The 20,146-nt window shown below is 42.4% G+C and overlaps 1 protein-coding gene across 1 annotated transcript in view; it reads left to right on the top strand.

The window, feature by feature from the left end:
* Positions 1-289: 289 nt before the first annotated feature.
* Positions 290-20,146, top strand: part of VDAC1 (voltage dependent anion channel 1) — a 111,543-nt gene continuing 91,686 nt past the window's right edge. The window contains exon 1 of the mRNA XM_089686645.1: positions 290-429. The gene's annotated coding sequence lies outside the window, so the exon portion shown is untranslated. The remainder of the gene's footprint in view (positions 430-20,146) is intronic.

Here is a 20,146-nt window from a genome sequence, read left to right as displayed (position 1 = left end):
TCAGTATAACATGTTTACTATTTTAATTAAAAAATAAGCTCTACAATCACTTTCCTCTTTCAAAATGAAGGCTAGAATGTGAAGGGCTGCCATGCAGTTTTGATGAATTTTCCCCACTAGTTTAACCTGGAAGCGTTGCAGTTATTTCTCCTCTGTCCCCCTAGCACAGCTCCATCCATAAAACAGAGGTTCCGGTGTGGTGCAGCGTTCCGGTATTGCAATCCTCTTGCGGCACATCCTGTAATCTGGAGCCGGCCATTCACATCTCTGATTCCGCCGGCGGTATCACGTTCCAGGGGGAGTGCTAGTGACGTCACGCTGGCGCTCTCCTAGGCTTTCCCTTATCGCTCCGCCCTCCCGCTCTCCGCCTCCTCCTGCACTGACAGTCACATCTAAAGCTGCGGGGTCCTCCGGCTCTGGAATAGAAAGGTAAGGATCCGCATTCCGCTCCCTAAGGCAATGGAGAGGCCGTTTTCTGCACAGCCTGTAGGGAATAATATTAGTGTTCAGGCAGTAGCTGGTGTGGTCTGTCTCTGATGGACATGTTGTCCTGATCTCTAATCACCCTGAAGGAGCTGGGGATGGAGGAGGCCAGATATGCAGGACGACCTTTGTATATTTAATGTGCATGGCGTTGGGTTTCTGTTGGGAGTAAGGCGAAGGATTAAATCCTATGTGACAGCTGCAGAGCAGCTGTATGTGTGCTTTATATTAGATTGCATAATGACAAGTGAGCAGATCTGCCAGCCTATGGCCTGATTCCACTGTGTGCAGTGTGAGAGGGACCTCTATTGTCAGCATGGATACACTTTGCATCATTCACCTAGACTAGAATCTAGATTGAATTGTTTACAGGTCTCCACAATGGAAGGGCTGGTAAGCATATGGAGATCCTGTGTGTTGGAAATGTTCTGCATCTTTAACTGTCTCCCCACCTCCTTCATGAAAGGCAAGCCTATGGTGTCTCCATCCATTATTGCACAACCCTGTGTGACAATGTGTGCATAGCTGCATTAGAAAGTTCACCTTGAAACTAGCTTATAGTATTAACAATCCTAATGTGTTACCGCGCCCTCATAATTTTGTGCATAATGCTCAGTAGACATAGCCCAATGTGATGTCTTGCTCAAGGTCATCATGGGCCATCTCCAGCATCTATAAACTACCTTTCTGAATCCAGCATTGCAGCTGTTAATCTGATCAACTGCAGGAGTGAGACAGAAAAAAAAAAAACCTACTATGTGCAAGGAAATAATTGTACTTTCATTCATCGGATCTGCGATCTCCTTCATGAATGAGAGGATTGGAGAGCATTTGTGTCACATGTGTCACATATGAACCAAGGGCAAGATAGCCATTTGCTGTGCTCCTGAAATAAGGTGTCATTTGACCCTGAGTAGGAAGGACACTCCTCATTTGGCATCTGTCCCTCAAGGCAAAGACATGACATCAGGCTGCCAGAGCATGCCCACACTAGCAGATCATTATAGGATAGCTTCATGCTGTTATGATTGTATTTCAATCAAACTGAGTTCTTTGAGAGCCAATATATACCTGCACGTTCCTTACATTTTCACATGTGTGCACGTTCACCAAGATAGGATTTTAACACTTTTCCAGCAGGGAATTCTTCTGAAAAGTAATTTTTGATACATTACTCTGCCTGTAACAGCCATGTTTGTCTTGGGGGTTTAATAAATCAAAATGTTGTAATTCCTAGCATACTCATCATTGCTCTTTCTCTGATGCAACCTCTCAGAACTGATAGCTGGTTGTTAGAAGTCACTGGACATTACTCCCTTCAGTCTTTTTCCCTTTTTATTTATACTTGGTGAAGTTATGGCCACTCGGTGCTGTGCACCCTAGGCCTGATTCACGCTAATGCAGCTCTGTGAGCCCCGTTTTGAATGGGAATGGCAGCCCATTCATTTGAATGGGCTTTCGTGCTCCTGAAAATGCAGGGAAAAGGTCCCTGCATCATTTTTTAAAATCACAGCCCACATGGAAACCGCAAGTGCAGTGCGGTTCCCAGTGTGGGAAGTGGCTGCTGCGATTTCCAGTGCATGCGGGTGCCATTAGGATTAATGGCACTCTCGCGTATCTCCTGTGGTTTTCTGTGCGGGTGGTTGCAGCTGCAGGAACATTGGCATATCACAGCCCACATGGAAACTGCAAGTGCAGTGCGGGTCTCAGTGTGGGAAGTGGCTGCTGCAATTTCCAATGTATAGGCGGGTGCTATTAGGATTAATGGCACCCTCACGCATCTCCTGCGGTTTTCTGTGCAGGTGGTTGCAGCTGCATGAACATTGCGGATCTGCAGTGGCAATCACCCACAATGGTGTGAACCTAAGAATTCCACGTATGGATTTCATAGCCTAGATACATTGTTCCAGCTTGGACCAATGTAAGTATGCATATGCCATACCTGTGGGATCCCTGTCTAAGCTGCAAATCATTATAGTTGTCGCTGCTACCGCAGTGTTCGCGGTCTTCCAGGTCTCATGCCGAGCAGCTGTACTGCTGCATAGTAACTACACAGATTTGTTCACTTGGACTAGGCACTATTCACAGAATGGAAAGGCATTCTCTGATTGGACAAGGTTTAGAGGCAGGGTATGTCGGGATCATCTCCACTCAGTACAGTCAGAGAACGCCTTGGAAGGTATTCTTTGAATGGCACCTATGCCCAGTGTTCGAGTCACTGGGAAGCAGGGCAGCCATACAGCACGGGATCTGGAAGACTGTGGCCATCACTGTAGTAACAAAGGCTGCTACAGTGATTTCCAGCTTTTTTAGGGATCCAACAGATATGGCATATGCATTCCTACATTGGTCCAAGCTGGACCAATGTAAATATTCTATAAAATCTATATCTGGAATTCAGCTTTAATAAACACATAAGACACGGTCTTAAAAATAATTTACAATGGTGATACAAACATCTACATTTTTTTTCTACAAAGCATCAGGGGTCTCCAAACTTTCTAAACAAACAGCCAGCTTGCTGTCCTTCAGACTTTAGGGGCCGGACTGTGGCCACTGGGTGTAGAAAAGCTTCTGACATCAGTGGAGAAAAAAAAAATGTCCCCTCGGTGTCAGTGGGAGGAGCTGTGCCCCCTCATTGGTGTCAATGGGAGGAGCTGTGCCCTCTCGGTGTCAGTAGGAGGAGCTGTGCCCCCCTCAGTGTCAGTGGGAGGAGCTGTGTCTGCTCGGTGTCAGTGGGTTCCATTGTTGGTGTCAGTGGGGGGAATTATGCCCCATTGTTGGTATCAGTGAAGGAAATAGTGACCCAAGGGCCAATTAAAAACAAGCAAAGGGCCGCAGTTTGGAGACCACTGCTCTACATTAAGAATCATGTATTACTTAAATCATCAATGCATTGGTGAGTAATACTGTATCTCAGGCCTAAGTACAGTGGGGATCGAAAGTTTGGGCACCCCAGCTAAAAATTTGTATTAATGTGCATAAAGAAGCCAAGGAAAGATGGAAAAATCTCCAAAAGGCATCAAATTACATATTAGACATTCTTATAATATGTCATCAAAAGTTAGATTTTATTTCCATCATTTACACTTTCAAAATAACAGAAAACAAAAAAATGGCATCTGCAAAAGTTTGGGCACCCTGCAGAGTTAATATCTTGTACTGCCCCCTTTGGCAAGTATCACAGCTTGTAAACGCTTTTTGTAGCCAGCCAAGAGTCTTTCAATTCTTGTTTGAGGTATCTTTGCCCATTCTTCCTTACAAAAGTCTTCCAGTTCTTTGAGATTTCTGGGCTGTCTGTCACGCACTGCTCTTTTAAGGTCTATCCATAGATTTTCAATTATGTTGAGGTCAGGAGATTGTGAAGGCCATGGCAAAACCTTCAGTTTACGCCTCTTGATGTAATCCCCCGTGGATTTCGAGGTGTGTTTAGGATCATTATCCATTTGTAGAAGCCATCCTCTCTTTAACTTCAGCTTTTTCACAGATGGCATCAAGTTACCATCCAAAATTTGCTGAAATTTTATTGAATCCATTTTTCCTTCTACTCGTGAGATGTTCCCTGTGCCACTGGCTGCAACACAACCCCAAAGCATGATTGATCCAACCCCATGCTTAACAGTTGGACAGAGGTTCTTTTCATTCAATTCTGTGCCCCTTCTTCTCCAAACGTACCTTTGCTCATTCCGGCCAAAAAGTTCAATTTTAACCTCATCGGTCCACAGAACTTGTTTCCAAAATGCATCAGGCTTGTCTATATGTTCATTTGCAAAGTTCAAACGATGATTTTTGTGGTGAGGATGTAGAAGAGGTTTTCTTCTGATGACTCTTCCATGAAGACCATATTTGTACAAGTATCTCTTTATAGTGGAATAGTGTACCACAACTCCAGTGTCTGCCAGATCTTTCTGGAAGGATCGTGCAGTCAAACGTGGGTTTTGAATTGTTTTTCTCACAATCCTGCGAGCTGTTCTGTCTGATATTTTTCTTGGTCTTCCAGATCTTGCTTTAACTTCCACTGTTCCTGATGACTTCCATTTCTTAATTACATTCTGAACAGAGGATATTGACATCTGAAAACGCTTTGCTATCTTCTTATAGCCTTCTCCAGCTTTGTGAGTGTCAACTATTTTCAGTTTTCTAGACAACTGCTTAGAAGAACCCATGGTGCTGATTGTTGTGGCAAGGTCAGATGAGTCTGGGCATTTAAAACCTTTGAGATTGACATCACCTGGTCTTCCCAGACGATGACTGAGAACAATCCATGACACTGGCAGGTCTCAGCTTTGCAAAGGGGGCAGTGCATGCTATAAATTCTTCAGGGTGCCCAAACATTTGCAGAAGCCATTTTTTGTTTTCTGTTATTTTGAAAGTGTAAATGATGGAAATAAAATCTAACTTTTGTTGACATATTATAAGAATGTCTAATCTGTAATTTGATGCCTTTTGGAGATTTTTCCATCTTTCCTTGGCTTCTTTATGCACATTAATACAAATTTTTAGCTGGGGTGCCCAAACTTTCGATCCCCACTGTATGTATGACAGACTCCATAATGTTCCAGAAAAATCAATGTTGCTGCTATATATTTAAACCTTTTGTCCAACATAAATACTTCTCAAAGCAGAATTTTAGTCAACTAAATACATATACAAATTAAAGTGACACTAAAAAGGTAATTTTTTTTTTAATAATAAAATAAAAAAATAAGTTACACTCACCTGCTCTGTGCAATGGTTTTGCACAGAGCATCCCCAATTCTCCTCTTCTCAGGGTTCCCCGCAGGTGCTCTTGGCCTTTTCTTCGTGTGCCCCCATAGCAAGTTGCTTACTATGGGGGCACACAGTGCATGCTAGCTCCCGAACCACACTTCATACACAGGCTGAGCCCTGCCTGCCGCTTCCTCCTCACTGCATTTAATTAACAGCAGCAGGAGCCAATGGCTCGAAAAATGGGTCTAAAAACATGCATGTGCCATACATTCTAGGAGGAGTCAATGGTGAAGAAGGATCTGGGCGTTCTGGTGGATCATAGACCCAATAATAGCATGTGATGCCAAGCTACACTTTCTAAAGCCACCAAAATACTTTCTTGTATTAAGAGGTTTAAACTCCAGAGAGAGACACATAATTGTGCAGTGTACAAATCATTAGTTTTACCTCATCTGGAATATGCAGTTCAATTTTGGGCGCCAAGTCACAAAAAAGGATGTTGGAGAACTGGAGAAAGTGCAGAAAAGGGCCACCAAACTGATAAGAGCCACGGAGGAGCTCAGCTATGAGGAAAGATTAGAGGAACTGAATTTATTGTGTCTTGAGAGATTAAAAGAGAAGTATTTATTTTAAACAAAATAAACATCTATACTCCCCTATGTGGATGCAGCATCGATACGCTGCTGGCTCTGCACGGAAAAGTGAGCAATCATACACCACTGATCACTCAGTTCTCCCCTCCACTCTGAGCTCAGAGCAGTGACTGTCAGGAGGCTGGGGAGGGGGTGGGAGCAGCTGGCTCAGGCTCTCAGTGACTATCGGAGAGGCTGAGACAGCTGTTGGTCCAGGCATCTGGGTGGATCCGGACTTTAAATTTGGGATCTTTTCTGAGCCTGGACCGGCTGAGTGATGTCAGCCAACAGTGTGCTATAGCCTACAGTTGACTGAAAATGGGTCACTGGAGTTCAGAACGATATGCACTCCTGTGTTCCCCAGGAGAGTTCTAGCCAAAAGAGCTTTGGCTATACTTCTCCTTTAAGGGAGAATATGATCACTATGCATAAATACATAAGTGGTCTATATAGTGAGCTTGGTGTACTTATTCACTTTCAGGGCATTAGAGGACAAAGGGGCACTGTTTACCCCTGGAGGAAAAGAGATGTTGCCTCCAAATATAAAAAGGCTTTACAGTAAGAGCTGTGAAAATGTGGAATAGGTTCCTTCAATAACTAGTTCTGGTCAGCTCAGCATATATATATATATATATATATATATATATATATATATAACTGGATGCATTCTTAAATGCTCATAATATAACTGGATATTAGCATTTAAAGGGTAAGAAGAGATTTTTGATCCAGGAAATATCTGCCATCTGGGGGGTCAGGAAGAACTTTATTTTTCTCCTGTGGAAGCAAATTGGTCCCATGTTTTATGATACAAAACGTATTGGAAAAAAAACAAAAACACAAAACGGGCAGACTTGATGGACCACTTGGTCTTTTGTCTGCTGTCACTTATGTTCCTATGTTTTTATGTTCTATTAGCCAAAGATACAATGAATCAATTTAAAGTAAAAAGAACTTCATCCCTCCAGGTCAGTAGAAGGGTATAGAAGAGTTACATGCAAACAGTACAACATTACATGTGCCTCTCTTAAAAACACAGGACATTGTTCAAATTTGACATTCAAGCTCTCCATACATTATGGATTGACAATAGTATAATAAAACCAGCAGATATAGGCATAGCAATTGTGGTGTTGGACCTTTCGGAAAACTGTATTGGGACACTTCCTATGCTATTTGTTCTAAAAGCGCTATGAAAAAATTTCACATGGTCCAATAATTACTGCTCATTCAAAACTATGGCCATGGGCATAGTCTATTAGTCTCATATTCACTAATTTTATTTGTTTGTAAGTATCTCTGTGACATTTTTATTACATAAGTTTCTTGGTGGAAAAGATATTGATGTCTTTTTGGGTTCAGAAGGAGAGCTACATAGTTGTTTCCTGAACTCCATCTTTCCAGGTATTATCTTCAGTTTTGGAATATTCTGAGGCTGCTAACCACTTCCTAGTTCTTGAGATAGATATACAGAGGTATACAAGAGCAGACCAAATCTAAGTGGTGTCCGAAAAAGTGCTTTATTTTCCCGATAGCTCAAAATAGAAGTATGGGATGGTTTTTTTTGTAAATCATACTTGCCTAGGTGGATGTAGCTTTGGTCTGATGCTGCATGTGTCCACCGCCAGCTTTAAGTGTGAGAAGTCAGCAATCACGTGACCGCTGATCACTGAGTTCTCACAGCCATTCTGAGCAGAGAGCGGTGACTGTCAGTCACCACTGTCTGCTTTGAAACCAACCAACCCCCAGCCGCCCCCCACGCACACGGGAGCGCTGGGCTGTGGAGAGGGAGAGAGCTGGTGGCTCAGGCTCCGCTCCTGATTCTGGGGTGGATCCTGACTTTAAAGTCGGGGTCTTTCCCCGGCTTGGACTAGCTGAGTGACAGCAGCCTCACACCAGTTTATTGGTTTTTCACATGTTTGTGGTGTCGTGCCAGATTTAAGAACATTTAAAATTTCAATGCAAAGCCAAGTTTTTTGTTCACTACCATATTTACGTTACCCTATTCATAGCACTTTTAACATGATTTGGCACTGCTAGTGCAACACCATATTGAATTTAACATTGGCAAGTTAACACACAAAAATGCGCCATCATTTACACAACAAAACTGATGGCTTTACGTTTGTTAATTCCCCACAATGTGTACTGGATACTGTTTACATATAGCTGTCAAACGGGGGCCTTTGTTCAGACACATTTAAGACCAGTGCAGAAATATGCCAGCACACAACCGGTGTACAGTGCCTTGAAAAAGTGTTCATACCCCTTGAAATGTTCCACATTTTTGTCATGTTACAACCAAAAACATTAATGTATTTTATTAGGATTTTATGTGATAGACCAACACAAAATGGCACATAATTGTGAAGTGGCAGGAAAATGATAAATGGTTTTTAAATTTTTTTACAAATAAATATCTGAAAAGTGGTGGTTTGCATTTGTATTCAGCCCCCTATACTCTAATACCCCTAACTAAAATCTAGTGGAACCAGTTGTCTACAGAAGACACCTTATTAGTAAATGGAGTCCACCTCTGTGTAATTTAATCTCAGTATAAATACAGCTGTTCTGGGATGCCCTCAGAGGTTTGTTAGAGACCATTTGTGAAAAACAGCATCAAGAAGGCCAAGGAAAACACCAGCGAGGTCAGGGATAAAGTTATGGATAAGTTTAAAGCAAGGTTAGGTTATAAAAAAATGTCCTAAGCTTTGAACATCTCACGGAGCACTGTTCAATCCATTATCTGAAAATGGAAAGAGTATGGCATAACTGAAACCTACCAAGACATGGCCATCCACCTAAACTGACAGGCCGGGCAAGGAGAGCATTAATCAGAGAAGCAGCCAAGAGGCCCGTAACTGTGGAGGAGTTGCAGAGATCCATAGCTCAGGTGGGAGAATCTGTCCACAGGACAACTATTAGTCGTGCCCTCCTCCTTTATGGAAGAGTGGCAAGAAGGAAGCCATTGTTGAAAGAAAGCCATAAGAAGTCCCATTTGCAGTTAGTGAGAAGCCATGTGGGGGACACAGCAAACGTGGAAGACGGTGCTCTGGTCAGATGAGACCAAAACTGAAATTTTTGGTCTAAAAGCAAAACGCTTTGTGTGGCAGAAAACTAACACTGCACATCACCTTGAACACACCATCCCAACCGTGAAACATGGTGGCAGCATCATGTTGTGCGGGTGCTTTTTTTTTTCAGCAGGGACAGGGAAGCTGGTCAGAGTTGATTGGAAGATGGATGGTGCCAAATACAGGGCAATCTTAGAAGAAAACCTGTTAGTCTGTAAAGACTTGAAATTGGGGCGGAGGTTCACCTTCCATCAGGACAATGACCCTAAACATACAGCCAGAACTATAATGGAATGGTTTAGATCATCGTTTCTCAACTGGGGTGCCGTCAGAGGTCGTCAGGGGTGCCGCGGCATCTTGCTTGAGAATGGCATTCAGATCTGACTCAGCTCCCACAGATCTGCCGAAGTGTAGATCGGCACAAGGAGCTCTCGATCAGGGCAGGCAGAAGGGGCAGCTCTGCCGGTGGGATGAGTCCTGCACCAAACAGGAAAAGGCTGAACTCCACTGGCGCAGGAAGTCTAGGAGACATCTGGCATAGAGATGTCTGGGTAGATGGGGATGCTGGACACAATTTGAGTGTGGGGATGGAATTCTGGCTGCCTGTACTGCGGAAGATCTGCTGAAGGTAGGGTAGATGCAGAGAGTGACGCCGAAAAGGTGATCAATGATAGCACCAGTACCAACGCAGATGATTGCATCAGTGGTCTGCAACAGGTGAGGCTCACAAAGGTGAAAGTTGCAGAGAAGCCATGTATTTGCTTACTGACAGGGACAGATTTATACTTTTGCCCCCCTTCCTAAGACAACTGTCTTGTATCACTCTTATAATTCCCTGCTCAGCAGTATACAGAATGTATTTATGTGAATGTACAGTATGTTTATATGCCTATAGGTACCTTACATTTAATTTTGACCCCTAATCATGTACAATCAGAATTGCTTTCTGGCGCACATTCAAAATGGCGGCAAGAACTGATGCTTCTCTAAAAAGCGATCCTTGATGGCTCGCTTTTCAGAGGAATTTGACAGTGCACATGGTTACAGGGAAGTTGCAGTGTAGTCCCCTTCACCTGGCGGTATTCTTCTTGCCATGGCCACAGCATGTATACAAAACATGGCTGCTAAGGGGGAGCCGATTGGGGTAGTAAAAATGTAGCTCAACCCTGGGGTTTTACTGCCCCCTAATATCATGTGTGAACAAGCCCTTTATTCACATCGGTACGAGTGCATAATAGGCAGCCTATTAATTTCAATGGGCTTCCCTACCCACAGAAACGCAGGGGAAGAAGTCACCAACCCTTTAATAAAAATTACGCTGCACTGAAAGAAAATCACCAGCTTTGCCAGTGCATGGGGGTACCATTAAGAATTAATGGCACCCCTGAAGATCTGCTAAAGAGCAGCATGTTTGTGTGTCGGGAACACGCATGATTTTGCAAGCGTTCCCTGACACGCAGTAATGTGAACCAAGCGTTACACTAGGACTCGAGACTGAAAATACTTTTCAAGGGCGCCCTGACTGGAAAAAGGTTGAGAAACACTGGTTTAGATCAAAGCATATTCATGTGTTAGAATGGTCCAGTCAAAGTCCAGACCTAAATCCAATTGAGAATCTGTGGCAAGACTTGAAAATTGCTTTTCACAGACACTCTCCATCCAATCTGACAGAGCTTGAGCTATTTTGCAAAAATTTCACTCTCTAGATCAGGCTCTCTCAACCAGGGTGCTTTTGAAGTTTCTTCAGGGGTGCCTTGGCAAAATGTGTAAAAGTTGCATCAAAACTTGTATACAAGCCAGCAGGCACAACAAGCATGACTTTAAGTTACACAAAGCCACAGGTTTACATTGTGCACCATTACAACCTTCTAGCCACCTGCGTCCTGACAATCAATGACATCATCAGTTGATAAGGAGGATGTCAGTTGCCTGCACAGCATCCTAGTTTTTCCCTCCCCTGCCCTTCTCCATCAGTGCTGGGGTCACATTAGCTCAGTGATGGAGAAAAACAGAGAGAAGAGAAACACTGGAATACTACTGTGCAAAAGTACATTTGCTTTGGAAGAATAACTCACCTCTGTTGGGTGTCCTACATGTGTGGATGTTGTCGCGTTATATAAAACTATTCGAATAGTTTTTTACATTTTAGAATGTGGTGCCTTTTTAAAATTATGGACAGTCTGGAGGCACCCCATTTTGGAATGGGGTGCCTCCAGACTGTTCATAATTTTAAAGGGTGCCTCGGGACTGTCCATAATTTTAAAAGGTGCCTTGACTGAAAAAAAGGTTGAGAAACACTGCTCTCGATGTGCAAAGCTAGTAGAGACATACCCAAAAACACTTGCAGCTGTAATTGCAGCCAAAGGTGGTTCTACAAAGTATTGAGGGGCTGAATACAAATGCACGCCACACTTTTCAGATATTAATTTGTAAACAAAAATGTTGAAAACCATTTATCATTTTCCTTCCACCTCACAATTATGTTCCACTGTGTGTTGGTCCATCAAATAAAATCCCAATAAAATAAATTTACGTTTTTGGTTGTAACATGACAAAATGTGGAAAATTTGAAGGGGTTTGAATACTCTTTCAAGGCACTGTAATTCAGTGGTAACAGACAGTATCTTCTAACATTCACATACTGGATAACCTTATAAAATCGTTCGAGTTTATTTGTTAAAGCGCATGTACCTCCCCCAGTGCTTTAGAAAATAAACTATTCCTATTATACCTTTTTTTGGTCTTTTTTACTTGCAGTCTTCTGGTCAGTCCTGACATAATGGGTGTTTCCATGGTGGTGGTTGTGTGGTTTGTCCTTACTCATGGTGTCCTAGCATGATGTGCCACAAGGGGATGCTTGTCCCTGATGGCCTGGGATCAAAGGAAACGAGTCGAATAATACTGGGTGTCTCTGAATCTGGAAGATTGGTGGCATCTAGTTTCAAAGAAATACTATGGGCTTCTTATTTGAAATATTAAGCCACAGCTCCTTTGTTTTTGTTTCTGCTAGGCCTCACTTCTTTACATTTTTTTTGAAAGGTGGTATTGGGTTAAAATGTCCCTCCTGTCTGCATTATGTAGTACAGATCATATGACCATTTAAAAGGTGCTTTTAAAAGCACCTCTCTGGCATAAAATTTACAATTGAGGCATTACAAAATGGCAAAGATATAGATGCCAAGAAACCAGTTGCAAACAGTTTTGAAAAGGCAGGACATCAAGTACATAAACTTGAATTTAGGGTTTAATTTTTCAATGGTGAATATCTTGTATGCGGTCTCTTCTTTTTTCAAGGTTGTCTTTATAGCTATCTCTGTGGGTCCCATGATCACTGCTCTCACTACCTGTTCTTGGGTGTATCTCGTACCCTTCAGGGTCTCATGGAGAAACCCTATGTGCACTCATCAGCCTGTGACGTACTCATGCACCTTGTTATTCTGGTGCTCTGGATGTGGGCAGTCATGTGACCATAATGTGCATGCACTTCAACTAGCATCTGGACATGCCTGATTTTAATATGTTCAGCAGAAATGGCCAGCCTGGGCATGCATAGTGCTATACTTTGGATGGGAGACTCCAGTAATGTTGACAACAGTGGTCATATGGTCACTACAGTGCACACTTCCTTATAGAAAGTTGAAGTAACAGTGTGGATTCATAAGGCGTTCTAGAGGAAAAAAGTAAAAGCTAGGAATATGTCAATTGATAAAGAAAATAGTGATTGTACCTCTGTACTGTTATGTAAGGGAGCATATTGGTTTTATACCAACAATACTGTTTTTCCAGCAGGGCACATTACTCCTTTCTCCTTAACATATTTTTTGCATGAAACATGCTTTATTTTGTAAAAAAAAGAACTATACTGTACAAAGCAAGATTTTCTCCCCAACAACAGGCTCCATAATACGGAATAGGATTTAACTGTGGACAGTGAAGAAACAGATCTAAATCCAAGCTCTGGTGAAAATGATGACAAAGTGTGGTTTCCCCAGCTTTGTGGGGCTTATTTTTTATTTATTACAGGTGCTTACTCTGTGCACACTAAGAATGCTTACTTGCATATCCCCATCATTCTAGCACAACACTGCCTCTGCTTTGCTGTGGACATGCAGTATTACCAGTTTGTAGCCCTCCCATTTGACAGGCCTTTTACAACCACTGTGTTCATTAACATATGGGAACCCGTGCTACTCTTCCTGGGTATTCCTATTGAAGGATACCTGGACAACCTCCTGTTGAGAAATAGTCATAAATATTGAACGGCAATGTGATGCAGGCAGTACATACTTTAAAAAGGTTGGGGTGGATGCTGAACAATTAGAAATCAGTGCTGGAATCGACTAATCACTTGAAATATCTGGGTCTCATCAGTGCAGGGGACTTGGTCAACCGAAGAATCTCAGCTCTTGATCATCATTCTTGAGCTCTGAGTGATTTGGTTGTCCTGCAATGTTGGACACCCTGACTGCGGGGTCATCTGATTAGGATGTGGTCAGACAATGCCTCTGCAGTGGTGTTCATTAACCACCAAGGAGCAACTAGAGCTGCAAGAGGTAGAAAAGATCCTAACCTATTGGGTATTACACCTACAAGTTTTCAGGACCTATTCACAGGTGGGGAGCACCAGATATGAACCTTCTGACCTCCAGGTTCAACAACAAACTGGACAGGTGACAAACAGATACAGAGATTTTCTGGCGTAAGCGGTGGATTCTCTGGTGGTTCTATGGAATTAGTACAGTCTGATCTACAGTATGCCTTTTATGCTCTGAAACGTTTTACTCATCTACTCTGCAGGATCAAGATGGAGGACTTTCCAGTGATTCTCATAGCTCTGAACTGGCTCAGGCAGGTGTCGCACTCTGACTTGATCAAACCTATTGCAAAGTAAATCCTGTTTCTACCAATTTCCTGTTTCTACCAGGCATCTAGTGGTGACTGGTGGAACTATAGTCTTCAAACTTAATATAAAATGCTCAAATACCTGATCACCAGAGTTTTTTTGTAACTGTGGTGACCTGGCAACTGGAATTTCACCAGCCCTGGATTATTATCATTATGTAATCAATAAAAAAAAAAGTATTTTTAAATGTAGCTGAGTTTAAAGTATAAACAAAATTTTTTTTATTTTAGTTTTGGATAGAGTGGTTAGAGATATTAGAATGCTTGTTTGGTTTTATTGCTGTCTGTGTACCCATTGAGGAGATTGACCCTCTCTGTTTGTCATGTTTTATCATTATTGAAAGTGAAAGTAAAAGAAAATCACAAATTTTGAGTTGTCCCCAAAAAAATGATAGAGGGGAAATCTTCCAATGAGGACACTAGTTCTTGTGACCTGGGAGTCCCCTAGAAATTCCCTTAACATGCAGGGATTTTTGCTCACTTTCTGTTTTGGCTATGAGACAGGTATGACGATCACGGCATCAGACCCCAGCCCTTCTCACCAAACTCGTGACCGAAGGACTAGCCAATGTAAAACCGCGCTGTCACGTGCGTAACAATGCCACTCTCAGCTGCACCCTGCACAAAGATTTTCCAGCTAATGGACCACAATCTGTGTACCTGCAGCCTGGGAGCGATTGTTACTGGGTCAGGTTAATTACACAATTAACCCTTCACACTGCCATCACTTCCTTTTTGTACAGAGAAAGAGGAAACTCGGCAATATCAGCAATAACACTATGATGTTTGAATAATCGTTTGTATACACAATGTCACCGTGGACAGATGTATGCAGACGTTTAAAACACACAGTAGCGCTCTTCAGAGGGATTCTTTGCATTAAAGAGCTTTAGAAACAGTTCAACACTTTCAGAAAGTAAGATTTATTACTAAGGTCACAAGGGTGCAATAAAAATATTTACAGAAAAAGATGTAACCAATATAAATGTATAAATATACAGAGACCAATAACACAGCAAAGAGAACAGAAGTTTTAGAGAGGTAGAGTACTTGCCAAAAGTCCTGGGTTAAGCAGATCAAGTTTCCTGAGCAAAAGGGCCTTTATCTCCCAAGTTGGTTACGATGTTAAAAGGGAGATTTCTTCAACTTCAACACGACCTACTCAACTTAACCCTCTGCTCCTAGCATAACAGCTTTTTCTAGGAACTCAGCAGGGTGTCTCCCTGAAGCAGAGAACCAGTCACCTCACTTGGGGAGGGCGTTGCAGGCGGAGACCCAAGCTAGAACCAAAATCCCACGCAGATGATATCATGATCAATAACTTACCCTCAGTGCATGTAGCAGCCTAGCCACTAGTGGATTAATATGCAGAAGCACCTGCTGAACGTCTAGATATTAAATATGACATACCTGTTTGGGACTGTTAAGGAGATAACGTTTTCGGCTCTCCTGTAGATTCCTAGGGGGTGTAATATATCAGCCGACTTGTATTAAAGTGACCGATCTGAATATATGCCTGGTTCCCTTGTAAGTCTTCCATATCTCCAGATATAAAATTATATGGAAAAGGGGATTTTTAAATGTGAGTCTGTTTTACAACTAGCTGGAATGTCTTTGAAGCTCAGTGAAGGACTGGTTTATGGTTTTATGATCCTTTTCCAAGCAAGAGTCTCACAGACCTACTGGGGCCAGGCTAATTGGGGTTTATAACCATGCTGCTCTCCAGCTGTGGCCTGACGCCTTTTGAACTCAGCATCCAGGTACCACGTGTCACTCAACAGAGAGGGAGGGGGGATTTGGAGGAGGGAGAGAGAGATACAAAATGGAGGGTTTGAAGCAAAAAGGATGACCGCGTCCATCTCTGTGTGCATGATTGCTACAACAGGGAGAGAAGGTAAATCTGCACAATTGAACACAGATGGTAAAATAAAATCTGATGGGTTATAAACCTCCCATGTTCTACCCAAAATGAAAAAAAAAAAAAAAAGTTTTGCCTGTAGTCCACTCTAAAGCACCACAAAGGGCCTGTTCACATCAGTGCACTGCAGTATTGCACACCTTACCACAACACATGATAATTCACAATATGTGTATTGCAATGGTATTCCTTTAAATGGCACCCTAATGGCCAAAGCACATTGCACATTTTGTATTTTCTATGCAGCTTATAAACCCTTTACAATAAAGAAGCCCACAAACTTACAATAAGATTTTACTAGTGGTAATTTAAGTTTGTCTGTAAAAGATCAACTTATTATTACTCATAAATACTAGATTGTAAGCTCTAACAAGCAGGGCCCTCTGTTTCCTCTTGTACCAAATTGTATTGTAACTGCTATGTCTACCCTCATTTTGTAAAGCGCTGCGCAAACTGTTGGCGCTATATAAATCCTGTATAATAATAAAATGTAAGAATACCAGAACATATATTATAACTGATGCATAGATCAGTGATGTATTGTTTTCCATATTTAAAGGCGGTATATATAATATATATATATATATACATACATACATACATACATACACTCCCTGGCCACTTTATTAGGTTCATCTGCTTGATAACACAAATTGCTAATCAGCCAATCACATGGCAGCAACTCAGTGCATTTAGGCATCTAGACATGGTGAAGACGACCTGCTGACTCTTGGTCAGAGTGACTTTGAATGTGGCATGATTGTTGGTGCCAGACAGGGTGGTCTGAAAATTTCAAAAAACGCTGATCTACTGGGATTTTCACACACAACCATCTCTAAGTTTTACAGAAAATGGTCCGAAAAAGAGAAAATATCCAGTGAGCAAGAACGCCTTGTTGAGGTCACAGGAGAATGGGCAGACTGTGTGTGTGTGTGTGTGTGTGTGTGTGTGTGTGTGTGTGTGTGTAAAGCACTGCGTAAATTGACGGAGCTATACAAGTACCTGAAATAAAAAAATAAAAGTACAACTTAAATTGGAGATCCACTCACCCTGTCAAAAAATACAAGTGAGCAGCTACAAAAACTGTAGCTGCTGACTTTTAAAAAACAACCCCTCGGTGTGTCCCCCGCAGCCCGTTTCACTGGCCGTCCTGTATTCCAGGAGGCTGGTATCTTCAGTTTAGGCACCCAGCTGTGCAGCTTGTGGCTTCACAGCCAGGTACCCACTGCGCATGTGCGAGTAGCGCTGCGCTTCATGAATGGTCCTGTAGTCTTCTGTCACATGTCTATATATTCATATCAGTCCCTAACCCTCAACATACAATCTAAGGTTCCCAACTCACATTTATACATGCACATACTAGGGCCAAATTAGACAGGAGCCAATTAACCTACCAGCATGGCTTTGGAGTGTGGAAGGAAACCAGGGAGAACTTGGAAAACCAGGCAGGTGGTGCCACAGTTGGAAATCGAACCAATAGACCTTAGTGTTGCCAGGTGGAAGTGCTAACCATTTAGCCATTGTTCTGCCCTCATATTACACCCAATATTTGGATTCTGTCCTTAGCATGGTTGTCTTTCATGATTAGACAACTGGTGCTTTTATTAGAACCATTCTGCTTTATAAAAACTAGTGCAGTGGAAAGGGAGGTGTTGCAGATGGTCCAGTTCTAATTTTCACATTCTTTGCTTTAGTTTTTCTGAAGCTACAATGTGATTGATTGCATTTGTACTTTTTTATTTAGCCTTGAATTGTATCCCAGTTAGCTTAGAAACCCAGGAAAGATTTTTACCAATGCTAGTAAAAATTAAAGCTTTGTAAAATGCATGCAGTTAAAGTAAATGGGGACCATGGGATACATGTCACTCTATGGAGGATTATTAACAGTTTGTCACAGCTAAAGTAGATCACTGGCATGGGTATTAAAATCATACAAAGTCAATGCTATTTAATATTGTATGAAGCTGATTTCATCATATCAACAAAGAAAATATAAGTGTTTCTGCATTGCATAATTTCAGTTTTGTTGTACCATTATTAAACTGTATACATTTAAAAATAGTTGATGACATAAATACTTTTTCTACTTGCCTACTATTGCAAAAAGTTGTACACAGAATACTGGTCATATAGTTTATACTGCCCTGACTAGCAACGTAATAAATAACCTCAAACTGCTAACACACCACTAAATAAACCCTATACCCTAATAGCAGCCAGGCCAAAAATAAACAATAATAGTAATAATGATAAAACATATACACTATTTCAGAAATAAAATGTCCTCAAAATATCAGTGTCCATAATACAAAACATATTAGAGCAGTGTTTCTCAAGTAATGGGTCGCATGCCAAAAGTGCGTCACAACCAGAAGTGGACTGATCCGTGGGGCAAGTGCCCCCCCCCCAGGCCTCTGTAATGCCCCTACCATCACCCCAGACTTTGAGACAGACATCAAGAGCAAGAAGCATCATCAGTTTTCCCATTATTTCTAATTAATTTCATATGTTTCAATTACCGTTTATTTTATTGGGTTTTTACCTCGACAGCACTTTCATTTTCACTAGTGCTACTGTCACGGTGTGAGGTCAGGTTCAGAGACCAGTAGCTATAGCAGCAGACCAACCAACAGGATAGGTAAACAAGCAGGTCACCCTGGGTATATGACGCAGGCTCACCTGAGGTGCGGGGTCTAAGCACTAACCAGTATTCACCAGAGCTCCTGATGGTGGAGATGGATTTTGCTGTGTGTTAGTACCAGGTCGCAGTTCTCAGGATCACCCCACCAGGAAGTGAGCAAGCCAGAATCCAGTAACAGATATGGCAGGTAGGGATCTAGCAGAAGCGTAGTCAGTAAACAAGCCAAGGGTCAGTAACAAACAGTAGCAGGTTGGGATGAGGCAGAATCATAGTCAAGGAACAAGCCAAAGGTTGGCAGCGAAGGTATGGACGGCAGCAGGAGATACAAAGCGAGATACTGGCTGGAGAAGGCACAATAATCTGGCAACCAGGAAGTGCAGAGACATGGCTTAAATCAGGAAATTCATGGGAGGAGCAAGGAGTTCAAGGTTTGTCAGAAAAAAAGGCACAAGGCAGGATTGTCCAATAGATCAGGCAGAGAGTTGTCCAGCATCCCAGGTAGCTCAGTGAGAAGAGTTACTGCCTGACATAGTAGAGGTCCCAGGTTCAAGTCCAGGCTCTGACAGCTGCACTATCCATTTTGGAAGGAAGCTGTTTGTTTACTGTTTATAAAGTGCATATACATTGTAGAATTACTGCACAAGTTGTTTTGTAGAATAAATTGTAATGTTTCGGAAATTAAACTATTTTTGAGTTGTGACTTAATGACCAAGGACAAAAGTGGGTCCTTAGCTTCCACAGGTTAACCTCTTCAGCCCCAGCCACTGCATATGTACATTTGCAGGGCAGCACGGCTGCGCAAAACCACGCTTTAAAACGTGGTTTTGCAAAACAGGTAGGGGCACGCACGAGGCGCGCACCCACCCTACCTGTCCCGCGGGTGTCAGCAGCGGGTCTCCGCCGCTGGGTCACGGCCGGTCATTACCGGCCGTTTCCCCGCGATTCGTGGTGATCGCTGACAGAGAGCAGGGCTGCATTGTTTATACACAGCCCTGCTATCTGTCACTTGCCTGTCAGCTCCTGACAAGCTGAAGAGGGAGAGAATAGTTTCTCTCTCTCGATCAGCCTGTCCCCGTCCAGCATACCCCCCCGCCCCCTAGTAAAACACTCCCCTCACACAGTAAACCCTAAAAATGTTAACCCCTTCCTCCCCAGTGCCATTAGTACAGTGTCAGTGGGTTTTTTTTTTCACTGATCACTGTATTGGTGTCAAGTCAGTTCCCCTCCAGTGTCAAAATGTCCGCCGCAGTCCTGCCATAAGTTGCTGATCGCTGCCATATGTCGCTTATTGCCGCCATTATTAGAATAAAAAAAATTAAAAATCCCAGTATCTTTCCCGCCATTTGTAAACGCTATAACTTTCATGTAAACCAATTAATTTACACGTATTGGGATTTTTTTTAGCAGAGACACGTCGCAGAATGCATTTTGGATGAAATTTGTGACAAAATTTGATTTTTTTAGTTTTTTTACTGGACATGTTTTATGGCAAAAAGTCCAAAATATTGTTTTTTTTTTCTCAAAATTGTCAGCCTTTTTTTTTTATAGCGCAAAAAATTTAAAACGCACAGGCGATCAAATACCACCGAAAGAAAGCTCAATTTGTGGGAAAAAAAGGATGTAAATTTAATTTGGGTGCGGTGTCGCATGACCGCGCAATTGTTAAAGTAACGCAGCACCGTAACACAAATTTCTTCTGTAACCGCTTCCTGACCACCCTACAGCAGAAATACTGCTACAGGGTGGCATGGGTACGCAAAATCACACCCCTCCCAGATAGCGTCAG

The sequence above is a fragment of the Staurois parvus genome, unplaced genomic scaffold (genome assembly GCF_062004578.1).
Source record: "Staurois parvus isolate SC_StPar_1 unplaced genomic scaffold, SC_StPar_1.0 ptg000403l, whole genome shotgun sequence".
NCBI classification, from domain to species: domain Eukaryota; kingdom Metazoa; phylum Chordata; class Amphibia; order Anura; family Ranidae; genus Staurois; species Staurois parvus.
This window is presented reverse-complemented; position numbering and strand designations above follow the sequence as displayed.